Genomic DNA, 15000 nt, shown 5'->3' on the forward strand with positions numbered 1-15000 from the left:
ATATTACCAGGACGAGAACCGTAGTCTTCCACCGAGGGATGGGGGGGGGGGTAAAATTTCTTCAGGTCAGAAAAAAGTGAAGATTAAAATAATACTGAGGGCGGTTGACCACTAGTTTCCACACAGCATTTCATGCTGCACTCCAGTGACGTTTATAGGCTCAAGTACGCCCACAATTGCACTTAGCTCTTCTTGTGACACTGCATGTATATTGGCTTGCTTTAAAGCAAAATACCAGCCAATAGTAAGTTTGAACCGGTAGAAGTTCCACTGCTAGCTCGAGGACAGTCGGGAGACCGCCCTACATTACCATCTCTCATAAACTGGTTCATGTAATCAATGAGAATACCATCATGCAGCAACACATATAACAATATAAACACACACGTTTACAAATGACAGAGGAAATATTGAAATTTTATAAAAAATAATATGACTTGAAGGCATTGAAAATTGAAGTCAAAAGTCTAAGGAACTATTTCACCTTATTTAAGTTACATAATAAATAAAAGATAACGATAATGACAGCCTGGTACACACACGCATATATATATATATATATATATATATATATATATATATATATATATATATATATATATATATATATATATGGGGTCCACCTCTGGTGTAAATTGTGGGACCCATAACCTCGGAGAAGTGGATATATATATATATATATATATATATATAAGAAACATTTTCACTATCATTCACACATAATCAGTCTTTGCAGAGGCGCTTATATACAACAGTTTAGACGTCACTCCAAACAGCCAGTATCCCAAACCCCTCCTTTAAAGTGCAGGCACTGTAATTCCCACCTCCAGGATTCAAATCCGGCTAACTGGTTTCTCTGACCCCCTTCACAAAATATTACCCTGCTCACACTCCAACCGCTCAAGTCCCAAAAACCATTCGTCTCCATTCACTCCTATCTAACGTGCCTGCTGCATGTCCAAGCCTCTTGCACACAAAACATCTTTTACCCCATCCCTCCATCCTTTCCCACGACGACCCCTCCCTCTCCTCCCCTCCCTTAATTTCCACATATAATATTTACACCATACATTGCCCTTAGACACGAAGCATGGGTCGTAAATGCTGCAGCATTTACGACCCATGCTTCACACCCATATAAATGTGTTGTACCGGGTACCACTATACTCTCGTATATTCCCTTCATTTCCTCCTTGGATAACACTGTTTGTCTCCACAGATACTTCAATGCACCACTCACCTTTTTTTCCTTCATCAATTATGTTAATGTAAAAATTAATAATTTTGTACCAAAAGAACCTTAGAAAACTTAAGGTAAGTTTTCTAATGTTCTTTTGGTACAAAATTATTAAATTTTACACTAACATAAATGAAAAAATATATCTTTAAACGCATAAGAATTTTTTTTTAGAAAGGACTTAATTTTAAATGAGTTCTTGCTAATTGACCAATTTTCCCAATTTGGCACGAGATATAATACATATATATATATATATATATATATATATATATATATATATATATATATATATATATATATATATATATATATATATATATATGTCGTGCCGAATAGGCAGAACTTGCGATCTTGGCTTAAATAGCAACGCTCATATTGCCATATAGGACAAGTGAAAATTTGTGTATGCAATAATTTCGCCAAAATTATTCTGAATCTAACGAAAAAAATATATTTGATTGTGTTTGTTTAGTACTAAATTACTGTAAACGTATTTAAAATATATTTAGTTGGGTTAGGCTAAAAAAATTGCTCTTGTTATAATAAGGTTAGGTAAGTTTTCTAAGATTCTTTTGGTGCAAATTTAAAAATTTTTACATTAACATTAATGAAAAAATATATCTTTAAACGTATAGGAGAAAATTTTAGAAAGGACTTAATTTTAAATGAGCTCTTGCTAATTGACCAGTTTTACATGTTCGGCACGACATATATATATATATATATATATATATATATATATATATATATATATATATATATATATATATATATATATATATATATATATATATATATATATATATATATATATAAGACACAGAAGAGAATGAATTTCTATCAAGAACAATATTTTTTATGAGGCCAGGTCTTGTTGGTGCTGTCATCTAAGTGAATTTGATATATGTCGGACAAAAGTACATGCTGTGAGAAACTAGACTTTTATATTTTACAACCAAGTCGATTTTATATCATAAGGGTATAATGTTGCCTTAACGCAGATTCACGTTTAACTGCTCAGTGGTAAAACATTTCACTGGAATACCTCTCTAAGCAGCTCCTGGGCAATGGCAACCAATTTATAAATACTTAGCAGCATGAAGAGAGGCTGGTGACACAGCGGTGCCAACACTGTGATCAGAGCCATCTACTACCCGGCTACAAGTCTCTTACCTGCATGACTCATACACCACACACAAGTATACCATTCGTAAAATACAAAGGTTTCATTACCTGAGTGAAGAAGGAATATAGCAGCGTAAGTTTAATTCGTAGCGTTGGTCGTTAGTAGCATCGTTGGTAGCGTCGCTGGTAAGTCATTTTGGGTCGCTATGACAGTTCCTCACTAATATAGCCTACATAATATCCGGCACTCAACTTGAAGTGTTGATTCACTTTTCTGCTGACACTGTTTTTTGAGTGAGGCTTACAATTATGCAGGTAGTGTTGCAGCGCTAACTCTTGCAACACAGGTGGTCAGCCAAGCCAGGGTACCACCATCGAGGACACTACCATCCACACTACCCTGTACCCTGATACTCGGCTACCCAACGTGTGTCACTAGAAATTCCAGAGGTGTGAGATCTTAAAGAACCATCATCGCGCATGCGTCGAGGCGCCAGTCAGAGAAAAAGTATGTTAAGAACTTCGAAGTTTTTGAAATACAAAATGTTAAGCTCGTATGTAACTGCTACAAGCATAAATTGCTTGATAAAATTTAAGATGCATACGCACTGTATACAGCCTATCTAAGCACAAACCCTAGTAATACAGTACACCAAATAAAACCGACGTGTCCTGCTGGAAGTTATACACACAACTTTTAATAATAAGCTTAACATTTACATTTTGTTCAAACTTTGATAAGCTGGATCTCCAGTGAAACCAAAAGTGAAGGAGCTGATAAGAATTGGATCGCTTGTTCCTTGATACGAGAAGCACATGTTGTCAGTGTCCACAGCGTGATCCCGAGTATATATATATATATATCCTGTGGTCAACGAACCCCCAGTTCGATTTAAAACTATATATGGAAATTCTCTGAAGTAAAAAAATAATGCACTGAACAGCTACAATAACTTTAGATGACTGCTTTTGGATATTCATTACACAGGGTCGCTAAAGTTAACTATGACGCAAGAGTACCCTTACGCTACAAGTTCATAGCAGTACTCGGAGGGACATTCAATATTATATAGTTAAATTCGAAACAATCTTAAGGTGGGCAGCGAGCGGTGGTAAAATTACACGGTGGTGGCCGGTGTGATGGCTGGCAAGGAGCACCTCAAGATCACCGCCAACCCTTCATGCCAACCAGGGTCCCCCACTCTCTGACTTCCATTTACTTCTGATCACCTCCAACAACATGTACATTTCTTGAAGAAATTATAACATCTCCAACGTTTGTTTATACTGAATAATAAGCTTATTAACGAAACATGCCAAAATTACCCAAGTATACTCCAGGTACTGCAACCCGTCCTCAGCCTCCCAAGTTAACCGTCCTCAGCCTCCCAAGTTAACCGTCCTCAGCCTCCCAAGTTAACCGTCCTCAGCCTCCCAAGTTAACCGTCCTCAGCAAAAAAGAAGCGCTAAGCCACAAGGACTATACAGCGCTGCAGGGCAGGAAGGAAGCGAGGGCATCAGGTGGCAAAAGGGAGATGGATGAGTAATAGGTTACGGATAACAGCGGGGCAGTGGATGGTGAAAGGGTAAAGGGCAGCAAGAGACTGAACTAGAAAGGGCTGAGGGGAGTGCGAAAAGTATCATCAGAGTTTGTGGAGTAAATCAGTCATTGTCAAGAAGTCAATGAGTCAGGATTAAAGGAGGGTCCATCAGCAAGAAGGGAAGGTAAAGAGAGAGTAGTAGAACGAAGATGATGTTGGAGGTAAATTCTGCGTGCTCGTTGATAGAGAGGGCAGTCTAACAGAATGTGGCTAATCGATACTGGAACTTGACACTGCTCACAGAGAGGAACAGGGTGCCTCTCCATGAGATACCCATGAGTAAGACGAGTGTGGCCAATGCGAAGGCGGGAGAGAGTGGTCTCCCAACCTCGACACTGATGACAAGAAGACGGCCAGTAACTTATGCTCGGTTTAATAGAATGAAGTTTGTTACCGAGCAGAGTTGACCAACGTTGTTGCCAACGGGTGCGAAGGTGGGTAGCTATTGCAGCAAAATAGTCCAGAAATGGAACACCTCGATAGGAAATTGGTAGGTCATGTACTGCTGACCGCGCAGCAGTGTCTGCCTGTTCATTGCTCTGTACGTCGACATGACCAGGGACCCAACAAAAAACAATATCTTTATGTTTGGTAGAGATACGGCGTAGCCAAAGTTGGATATGGAGAACTAGGGGATGAGATGTATCAAATTTTCGTATAGCCTGTAGAGCACTAAGGGAGTCTGAGACTACTACAAATGATGACACAGGCATCGATGCGATACGAATAAGTGCTGCAAGAATGGCATACAGTTCAGCAGCAAAAATGCTAGCTGAAGATAGTAAATGCCCCCGCACGACGCTGTCCGGAAACACTGCTGCGAATCCAACGCCGTCTGAAGACTTAGAGCCATCTGTGTACACAGCGGTGGCATGAGAATGGGAGTGGAAGTGATCAAGAAAAAGAGAGCGGGAAGCCACTGTAGGCAGTTGAGCTTTCGAGCAAGGGAGTGAGAAAGAACAGACCCGAACAGCTGGAACTTCCCAGGGGGGTAGGGAAAAGTGAGATGCTACATGAACATATAAAGGTGGTAACTGAAGGGAAGACAAGAGTGAATGTAGGCGAAGAGAAAAGGGACGGAGCAAACAGGGGCGGCGAACGAATAAAGAATGTCTACTAATATCGGTGACCATTCTATAAATGGAAGGATTGTGTAGATCGTGAGAGCGTACATAGTAGCGAAGGCAATGGGCATCACGGCGATCAGACAAGGATGGAACATTTGCTTCTGTATAGAGGCTCTCAACAGGGGAAGAGCGAAAAGCACCAAGGCACAAACGTAATCCTTGGTGATGGATAGAGTTAAGGCTAGAGAGAGTAGCAGGAGAGGCCGCGGAATAAATCTGGTCACCATAATCGAGTTTCGATAAAACGAGGGCTGAATGTAGGCGAAGCAGAGTTCGACGATCAGCTCCCCAGGAAAGATGAGCAAGGGTTTTAAGAAGGTTTAGCCGGCTGTGACAAGTTGCCTTCAGAGAGGTAATGTGAGGTTTCCAGGATAACCGACGGTCAAAGAGAAGGCCTAGAAACCTGACTGTATCACGTTCGGGGATACGGGAGCCATAGAGATACAAAGGATGATCGGAGATAACAGAGCGTCTAGTGAAAGTTATTTGGTGAGTTTTGGTACTTGAAAATTTAAACCCATGCGTGGTGGCCCAAGTGGAAACACGGTCGACCGCATGCTGGAGAGAAACTGTAATGAGATGACAGTCTGCACCTGCACAAGCAATAGCGAAGTCATCAACATAGAGTGATGACCAAATATTGGGTGGAAGAACAGAGGCCAAATCATTTATAGCAAGGAGAAAAAGTGTTGTGCTTAGAACACATCCCTGAGGGACACCTTCAGTTTGGACGAAGTCAGGGGAAAGAACATTATTGGCTCGAACACGGAAATGTCTGTCAGTTAAAAAGTTCTTAAGGAAGGATGGTAGATTGCCTCGGAGGCCTAAGGAGTGGGCCTGGGCCAAAATATTATACCTCCAAGTTGTGTCATATGCCTTCTCAAGGTCAAAAAATATGGCAATAACTGAGTGATTATTCACAAAGGCATTACGAACATACGTATCCAAGCATAGTAAGGGGTCTATGGTAGAACGACCCTGAGGCAACGCTGAGAGCGTTGCCTCTAGTTCTTGAAGTGTAAAAGGCACATTATACTGCTCTTCTCTGAGAGAAGAAAAGTCCAAGGGTACTAACTCTCTGGCAGACTTTGAGGAAAGAAACGAGGGGCATAGATGGAGCCCCCGGGAAATACGGACCAGATGTGTGCCAAGTTCAAAGGCAACGTCGAGGGGGTTTGCTACATCAACACCAGCGACCCGTAGAACAGGAGCCAGGTCAGGAGAGTATTTACCACTCAATTTCCTCACTTTTTTCCAGACTGCACTCATAGAAGAAGCAGAGGTGATGGTGGAAACATAGTCTCGCCAACAAGTGCGTTTAGCTTCACGGATGACATGGCGAGCGATCGCACGCTTCTGCTTAAAATCAACAAGTCTCTCAGCGGTTCTATTGTACCGGTACCTGCCCCATGCAGAGCGTTTCAAACGTACTGCACGAGCACAAGCAGGAGACCACCAAGGCACGCACTTCTGAGAATGCCTGCCTGAGGTTTGGGGTATAGAATGAGAAGCTGCGGTAGAAACTGATGCCAAGAAGAGGTGTAAGAGCTCATCCATGGAGGATGAAGAAGGAACCTCACTAAAAGCAGTGAGGTGTGAGTAAAGATCCCAATTTGCCCGATCAAATTGCTAGCGAGGGCTACAGAAAGGTGGTGAATAGGAAGAAGTAAGAATGATTGGAAAATGATCGCTGTTATGTAAGTCCGGTAGAACAGACCAGGTGAAGTCTAGTGCAGTGGAGGAAGAGCAGACTGATAAATCGATACAAGAGAGAGTATGAGTACGAGGATCAAAATGGGTGGGAGTACCCGTATTTAAAACATGGAGAGGGTGAGAGGCGAGAAAAGCCTCCAACTGGATGCCACGTGAGTCACAATGAGACCCCCCCCAGAGGAAATGGTGGGCATTAAAATCACCAAGTAACAGAAGTGGTGGTGGTAAGGATGAAACAAGAAAGACAAAGTCTGGGATAGAAAATGCTCGAGGAGAGAGATATAAAGAACATATTGTAAACCACTTATTCAAGTGGATACAGGCTGCAGTGTAATGCAGTGAGGTATGGACAAATAGTTGACAGTACGGAATATCATTGCGTAGAAGAAGGGCACTTTCATTAAGGGTCCCATCTGAGAAAGGATCTGAAGAATACAATAAATTATAGCCTGAGATAGGTTGGAAAACAGCCGAGTGTAATTTTGGTTCTTGTAAGCAAGCACCAACAGGGGAAAACCTAGAAAGCAACATCTGAAGCTCACCCCGATTACCCCTGAGGCCGCGGATATTCCACTGTAAATAGGCCATGATTGGCGATGAAAAATCCGTAGGGAAAGGCACCTACAGACTAGAGGGGTTAGAAAAGTCAACGTGTGGTGGCATTGGAAGACATTCAAGCAGCGAAGGAACGGAGCGTTGCGAAGAATGGGGTTGTGAAGAAGGAGGAGAGGGAAGAGAAGGAACAGGAAGTGAATCAGTGTCCATTGAAGGTTTAGTCTCTGAAATATATTCTGAAATGGCTTCAAGTGTTTCTGAATTCAAAGATGGATGGGAGACCATATTGGAGATAGAAGGAGGAGGGTGAGTAAAGATTGGGACAGTAATGGACTGTACCAAAGTAGAGGGGGAGGGAAGAGTGTAAGGGACTGGAGATGAAGTGTGGGGGGGGACAGAAGAGGCAGAAACCTGGGAGGTGGCAGAAGAGGGAGAAACTTGGGAGGGGACGGGGGTGGAAGGCATAGTACGAGGAGGAGGGTGAATCTCCACACTTGTAATAGAGCCAGAGAGAGGGGAAGAACTAGGTACAGAGACTGGAAAGGTAAAGTGTGGAGGTGGAAGAAGGGAAGGAAGGGGCAAAGAAGATTTGAGCAATGTGGAATTTTTGGACTTCTGAGAAGTAGAGGGGCGATTGGTATTAGGTGTCGTACGAGGTCTTGTCGATACTGGGGCTTGTGAGGAAGGACGCGAAGATGTGAGAACAGATTGAGTTGTAGTCGGGATGTCAGAGACAAGGACAGCAAAAGGATTAGATGCCGGAATGGCTATGGGAGGGGTAACAACAGAGGAGGCTGCAGAAGATGGGACCCCAGAATTGGGGGGATGTTTTGAAACACGAGAATAAGAAACACGGGGTAGTCTCCCTTGGAGGCAGAGATGAGTAACTGCCATAGCATAAGGGAGACCTTCTGCCTCTTTGAGGCAATGGATTTCACGTTCATTTAAGTAGACCTGGCAATGGCGGGAGTATGAAGGGTGAGCTTCATTACAATTAAGGAAAGATGGAGGTTGACTGCAAGATGTATTAGAATGGTCGTCGGCACTACAGACTGGGCATTCGGCCATAGATCTGCAATATTTCACTGGGTGACCAAAACGCCAGCAATTTCTACACTGTTGCGGTGTAGGTATCACCTTTTGAACTTGTAACCGATGTCCTGCGACATATACAGAGGACGGGAGTTCTCGGCTGTCAAAAGTTAAACGAGCCACATTGCAAGGGTAACGTCTCCGCCCACGGACAGGAAGGACATAAGTGTCTACTTTGAGGATTGGGAGATCCTGGAGTTCCAGCTGTTCAAGAATGTCATTGCCACATGACTGGAAATTCTGTTGGACTATGGTATGGGGCAGAATGACAGTACCACTACAAGAATTGAGAGAAAGATGTTTTTCAATAGTGATAGGAGTAGTATCGATATTCAAAAGGAGAGAAAGATCATGAGCTTGGGTAGCATTCTGGACAGTGACGATGTGCATACCGCTTTTGAGAGCATGAAATGAATTATCTCTACCAACATGACGCAGGAGCGCTTTGCCAATACTATGGTCAGAAAGGTAGGCAGAAGAAGAAGTCGGTCTTAAAGTAAAGAATTTAGTCCATTGTGTGGTCCAAAACTGAGCGTGGAGAGGGAGTGCTTGACGTGTCGGTCTTTTCCGAGTAGAATGGGAAGGTAACGAAGGAGCATCATCAGGAGATTGACGTTGGCGTTTAGGAGTAGGACCGGAGTTGGTCTGGCACGAAATGGGCGGGCGATTCGAAAATTGCCGTACCGTAGAGGGAGAAGCCGGAAGCATAGGCAAAGGAGAGCGGAGTTCAGACAAATTGAAGGAGTCAGTCGAAGCCTCGGTACCTGAAGCGGGTGAGGAAACAGCACCAGCAAGAGGTACAGGGGCATCAGGAGTGTCCGAAGAGTGGTCTAAACACAAGGCAGGGTCAGAATGGGGTGCGGTATCACAAAGGGGCCTGGGGGTAGCGGGTTCATGGATTGGGTTCTCCATGGTTAGGTTACTCCTTTGCTTTTTGTTTTTAATAAAAAAAAGAAAGAAGAAAAGAAAATAAAAATAAAAAGAATAAAAAAAGGGGGGAGCGAGGAGGAATAGTTCCCAGGAGGAATGAAAGGGCTGGAAATCTCCCTCCGTGCCCAAGAGGACCTCAGCACCGCTAGTAGCACAGATGCAACATGGAACCCATGCCATACCCTACCCTTCATGCCAGTAAACCAGCAATCCGGGATAGCAACCTCACATCTGCCGAGCTACCTCAGTGGACAAAAGAGAGGGCGGCCGGATATCCACCACAAAGCATACCTCCTTCGGCCACCTCCCCCGGAATCTGAAAGGTGGCTTCCAGAGATACACCCGTCGCCCAAAAGACACCCAAAGCTACTCCAGGATACCGGAGAGGGATTGGGACATCCCCAGGCGATCCAGATTCCACGGCAAACTACGCCACCGCCAAGAACCTCAACGGAATGGGATGGACCCCGGTATCCTTTCCTCTACCTAGGAACTAGCACGCCTGTGGGAGAAATCCCAAAGGCCAAAAAGAGGAAGGGCAAAAGGGAGGGGTGGGGAGGGGGAGGAAAGGAAAAAGGGGAGGATGGGGAGGATGGGATAGGGGAGGGGAGATTGGGGGGTAATTAGGTTCGGTCTGAGGAAGAAGACTGACAGGTCTAATTCCTCAGACCAAGAGCCTCTTCACCACGCCAAGGAGCCCCCCTTGAAGAGGTCATTATTACATCCACACAAAAGTGCTAAACTATATGGACATCGCCAGTGAACCCGTGGCTTAAAACATGGGTAGGTGGGTAATGTTGAGATCTGAAGAGAGCTCTGACCTGGAAGATAACTCCGCGTTTTTTGCAATAAAAAATAAATACTACACAAAGGCAAAATCAACAAATAATAATGAAAAATACTAGTATGAATACAGCATACAGCACAAATAAATGTTACGGTCAAAATAACCAGATTTAACTAAAAACCTCATTACACTGTTAATGTCCTAAGACTTTTCAAGTCAATCATAAAAGGTGAATCATAAAGAGCACAACATAAGCGAGAAGGCCCGAGCCGTGGGCAAATGCTTCAAATGTTTTTTAACAATCAGCTGCACGCCACAACCTGCACAGAGGGAAAAAGAATACTTGCAATCAAGTGGCTATAGGGAAAATCTTCGTGTGCTTGCTAATCAATCAACAGACTCATCTCAAAGTGGCGACTTTTGTTGGAGGAGACAGAGAACCAAGTATCAGTATCCTGCCGAAACCTGTACAACTTGTTCCTTGTCTACAGAGCCTACAGAGCCTTCCAATTACCAAGAACACATCAGCGCATGTGGCCCAAAAAGTCACCGAGTTAGAAATCTGCTGCAGAGCAAGCTCGGAAGACCAGCTTTAGTTTAAGAGTCTGACTGTTCATTTCCTTCAACACCAACATGGCCCCCGGCACATTCTTGGACTGCACATGGAGACGACGGGCTAACCACTACTGCATCTTTTGGACCATAGGGTGAACAGAAGCATAGTGGATAAGGGTGAACAGAGTACACTGGAAATCTGGGTAGACTGTGAATCGAGATCCGATAAAGCTAGCTATCGGCATGATAGTTTGCTATCATAGTAACTGTGCACAATAGGAGCCCTCCAAACAATCACTGCAAAGACAACACCACAATCGTTCTCTGACTCATCAGTCAAGTCTTTAACCTTGAAACATGAATAAAATCATGCATCAAGAAATCAAACAAAGCTCGACATTTAAGAATCCCCATCTATTGCCTACAAAGACGTACCTCAGGCACCGTCTAAGGAGGGCAGGGAGATAACCTAAACTCTGTCCGCGGACACACCAAGCTCACAATCCAGCAGAGCAGCCCACACCCAAACACCAAACAGCATACGAAGTCTTATGCTACGAGCAAATGGCCCGCCCGCCAGCCCTACCCCCCCCCCTCTCTCTCTCTCTCTCTCTACTGATAAGAGAAGACCGTAGCATAAGCTGGGTTGCCACGTGCATGCCGCCCAACATGAAACCAACAGCACAGGCCTAGCTGCTCACAGCGATCCAGGGAAAGCTTACCAGACTCGGCACAATGACTCTCAACAAGGAAAATACTGAATGCAAGACCATATTGTTAATATTTTTGCCCATCAACATCTTATAAGAAGAGAGCTGACCTATAGCAATTACTGTTCAAGCCTTGAGATCACTTGTTCCACACCCACCCTGACATGTTATGTGCCAGATGATTTCGCAATTTTCTTCACGTAGTGACCTATGAAAGTCTTCTTTGTTTTTATATACTTAATATTATTAAGCGGAATGGTAAATCAAAGCACAAGGAGTGCTTGATCTCTTGGTATTATACTGCTGGTGTCACTCGGCCAGCTGGATTAACCACAAAGGAATCTGACCAGCAAAAATAGACTTTGACAAGGAGTTGACAAAGACGGCGAGAGTGTACTGCAATGTTGTACAGACATGACATGCTAGTTTCATGTTAAGAACATTATCCTCCATAACCATTCCGAAGACGAGAAGATATTGTGCATGTACCTTAAATAAATATAATACACCATATATATATATAAATATATATATATATATATATATATATATATATATATATATATATATATATATATATATATATATATATATATATATATATATATATACATACATACATATATACATACATACCTTAAATAAATATAATACACCATATATATATATATATATATATATATATATATATATATATATATATATATATATATATATATATATATATATATATATATTTATTTATTGACTTAACTTTGTATTAAGAGCCACCTCAGTGAGCGGAAATAAACTTTCGCCTTATCAAAGCACTTAAGTTACTGAACCTCCCACGGACAGAAATCGTTCACCCTACTAGAATCTAATATGTTCATCTCACTGGAAAACAAACTACAAAAATTTACAAAGAGCGTATATTTGCTAAAGACAACCTTAAGTCTGCCAAAGTAACGGTTCACCCTTCTGCTTGTGCGCTAAAGGCTATAAATATGTCAAGAAAATTTACATCATTCATTTTTCTCGCATTTGATTAGTAAACACGGGAAGCGTGTGTAGCGAAGGTGAGCAGCAGCAGCACTACTACCGGTGTAAGCTCTGAAGGATGGACGCGGGTGGTGCGAGTATTTCTGGGTAAGAGAGTATGTGTTTCTGAGTGGATGGGTGCATATTTTTGGGTGTGGGCGCAGTGTATAATTTTGCGTGTGTGGTTGCATAATATGGGTGTGGGCGGAGAGTATAGTCTGGGTGTGGGCGGAGAGTATAGTCTGGGTGTGGGTGGAGAGTATAGTCTGGGTGTGGGTGGAGAGTATAGTTCTGGGTGTGGGCGGAGTCAGAGAGTGTTTGTGTGTGTGTGGGCGGATTGTATAGTTCTATGAGTGGGTGAACTGTACAGTTCTGCATGTGGGTGACCTATATAATTCTGCGTGTGGGTGAACTGTAGAGATCTGAGTGTGGGGGGAAGCAAATAGTTCAGACTGTGAAGTGTGCATATCTCTGGGTGTGGTAAAAGCAAATATTACCAATCCATTTTCGCACCAGACATAGCGCTGCCGATTTATGCAATTTCCTTATGGTTAAATATAAGTTTGCATTAGCATATGTAACCTACGCAGCTCAACCTAACGGTTCATATATTTACAGTGAAGGAACTGACACTGTGAACCTCTTAAAAGAAGAACGTAGTAGAATGATGATATGCTTTTATTATAGAAATAGTATAAAGGTGAGAAAGTGCATGATGATGTTCATTCAGGCCTCGAAGATTTAAAACTCTTCGTTAATTATAATATCACTGCATGACTAAGCCTTCACACACCCATTAAATAGATCTATAATGAGATCTCTTGTTTGCTCACACTGAAGGCAGACGTGTGGGTGAGGCGAAGCGAGCCAGGAGCAGAGAGCGTCACACAGCTGGTCAGGCCAAATCTAGCTCACTGGGAAATACACTCCACACTTTATATTTATTTTCGCCAATGGAAACCCGAAGCCTCCTGCAGTCGGCAACAAATGTGCGTACATTAATTTAAGCATGTGAAATTGTTCAATGTGTTCGTACTTTTTATATTGGTTATCCCTAAAAACTTTTTTCTAGCTTTTAAAAAACACGAGATATATCTCCAACCGAGAAATTCGGTTTTGGGTCAAGATCCTGAATAATTAATGTTTCCCTATGAGTCTCATCGAAACCGTCGACCTTTTAATTAAGGTTGAGGGCCGCCTTGATGCTGATAAGGGCTCTCAATCTAAGAAATTAGAACTACCCTTCCCTTCCTTGGATCAAGCATAATCGTCTTACAGTCTCCAGGCGCCCTTGTGGCTGCGAAAGCAGCGCCTAGATTCTGCCTTCGGGAAAAGGCCAAATGGCTTTAGTGATTTAAACCTAATGACGGCCTACAGGTGTTGTCTCATTTCTTCCCACCTGTCTGGATATTTCAACTTAATGAGGTTTAACTTCGAGATTTGTTTACGGCTAGAAATCGAATGACTTTGATTAGTACCAGTTCAACGTAAACAACAACTCCACATCCATGACCATGTAATTTTCAACAAATTAGGTCATTTTCTGTTAAGTGTCATTCAATAATTTACATTTTATATCCTTAACAGTTTAGTGTGGAGGGTCCAATTCCTGGGGACGTTAATTATTCATTTTTAATAAACTGAACAATCTATTTCTCTCTCATATAAATTAAAAAGCAGATGTATAGAGTCAATGAAGTTCTGCTTACGTCTCGCCGTCTTTATGTATCTCGTTAATCAGCAGAGCCAACAACAATAATAATCATAAACCTATTTTTTTCCATTAATATTTTTCCGTTAATATATTAACTCTGGACAGATGTACAATTTCAAATACCGTAATCCACAAGAGAGTGAATGTGTGTGTGTGTGTGTGTGTGTGTACTCACCTAATTGTACTCACCTAATTGTGGTTGCAGGGGTCGAGACTCAGCTCCTGGCCCCGCCTCTTCACTGATCGCTACTGGATCCTCTTTCTCTCTGCTTCCTGAGCTTTGTCATACCTCTTCTTAAAACTATGTATGGTTCCTGCCTCCACTACTTCACTTGCTAGGCTATTCCACTTGCTGATAACTCTATGACTGAAGAAATACTTCCTAACGTCCCTGTGACTCGTCTGAGTCTTCAGCTTCCAGTTGTGACCCCTTGTCCCTGTGTCCCCTCTCTGGAACATCCTATCTCTGTCCACCTTGTCTATTCCCCGCAGTATCTTGTATGTCGTTATCATGTCTCCCCTGACCCTTCTGTCCTCCAGTGTCGTCAGTCCGATTTCCCTTAACCTTTCCTCGTACGACATTCCCTTGAGCTCTGGGACTAGCCTTGTTGCAAACCTTTGTACTTTCTCTAACTTCTTGACGTGCTTGACCAGGTGTGGGTTCCAGACTGGTGCTGCATACTCCAGTATGGGCCTAACATACACAGTGTACAGTGTCTTGAACGATTCCTTATTAAGGTATCGGAACGCTATTCTCAGGTTTGCCAGGCGCCCGTATGCTGCAGCGGTTATTTGGTTGATGTGTGCCTCCGGTGATGTGCTCGGTGTTAT

The 15000-nt window shown here is 42.8% G+C and overlaps 1 protein-coding gene across 11 annotated transcripts in view; it reads right to left on the reverse strand.

The window, feature by feature from the left end:
- The window catches only part of LOC128688791 (titin-like), a 458202-nt gene that overhangs the window by 79780 nt on the left and 363422 nt on the right, over window positions 1–15000 (reverse strand). The gene's annotated exons all lie outside the window — the stretch shown is intronic.

Source organism: Cherax quadricarinatus, chromosome 16, assembly GCF_038502225.1.
Source record: "Cherax quadricarinatus isolate ZL_2023a chromosome 16, ASM3850222v1, whole genome shotgun sequence".
Lineage (NCBI taxonomy): Eukaryota > Metazoa > Arthropoda > Malacostraca > Decapoda > Parastacidae > Cherax > Cherax quadricarinatus.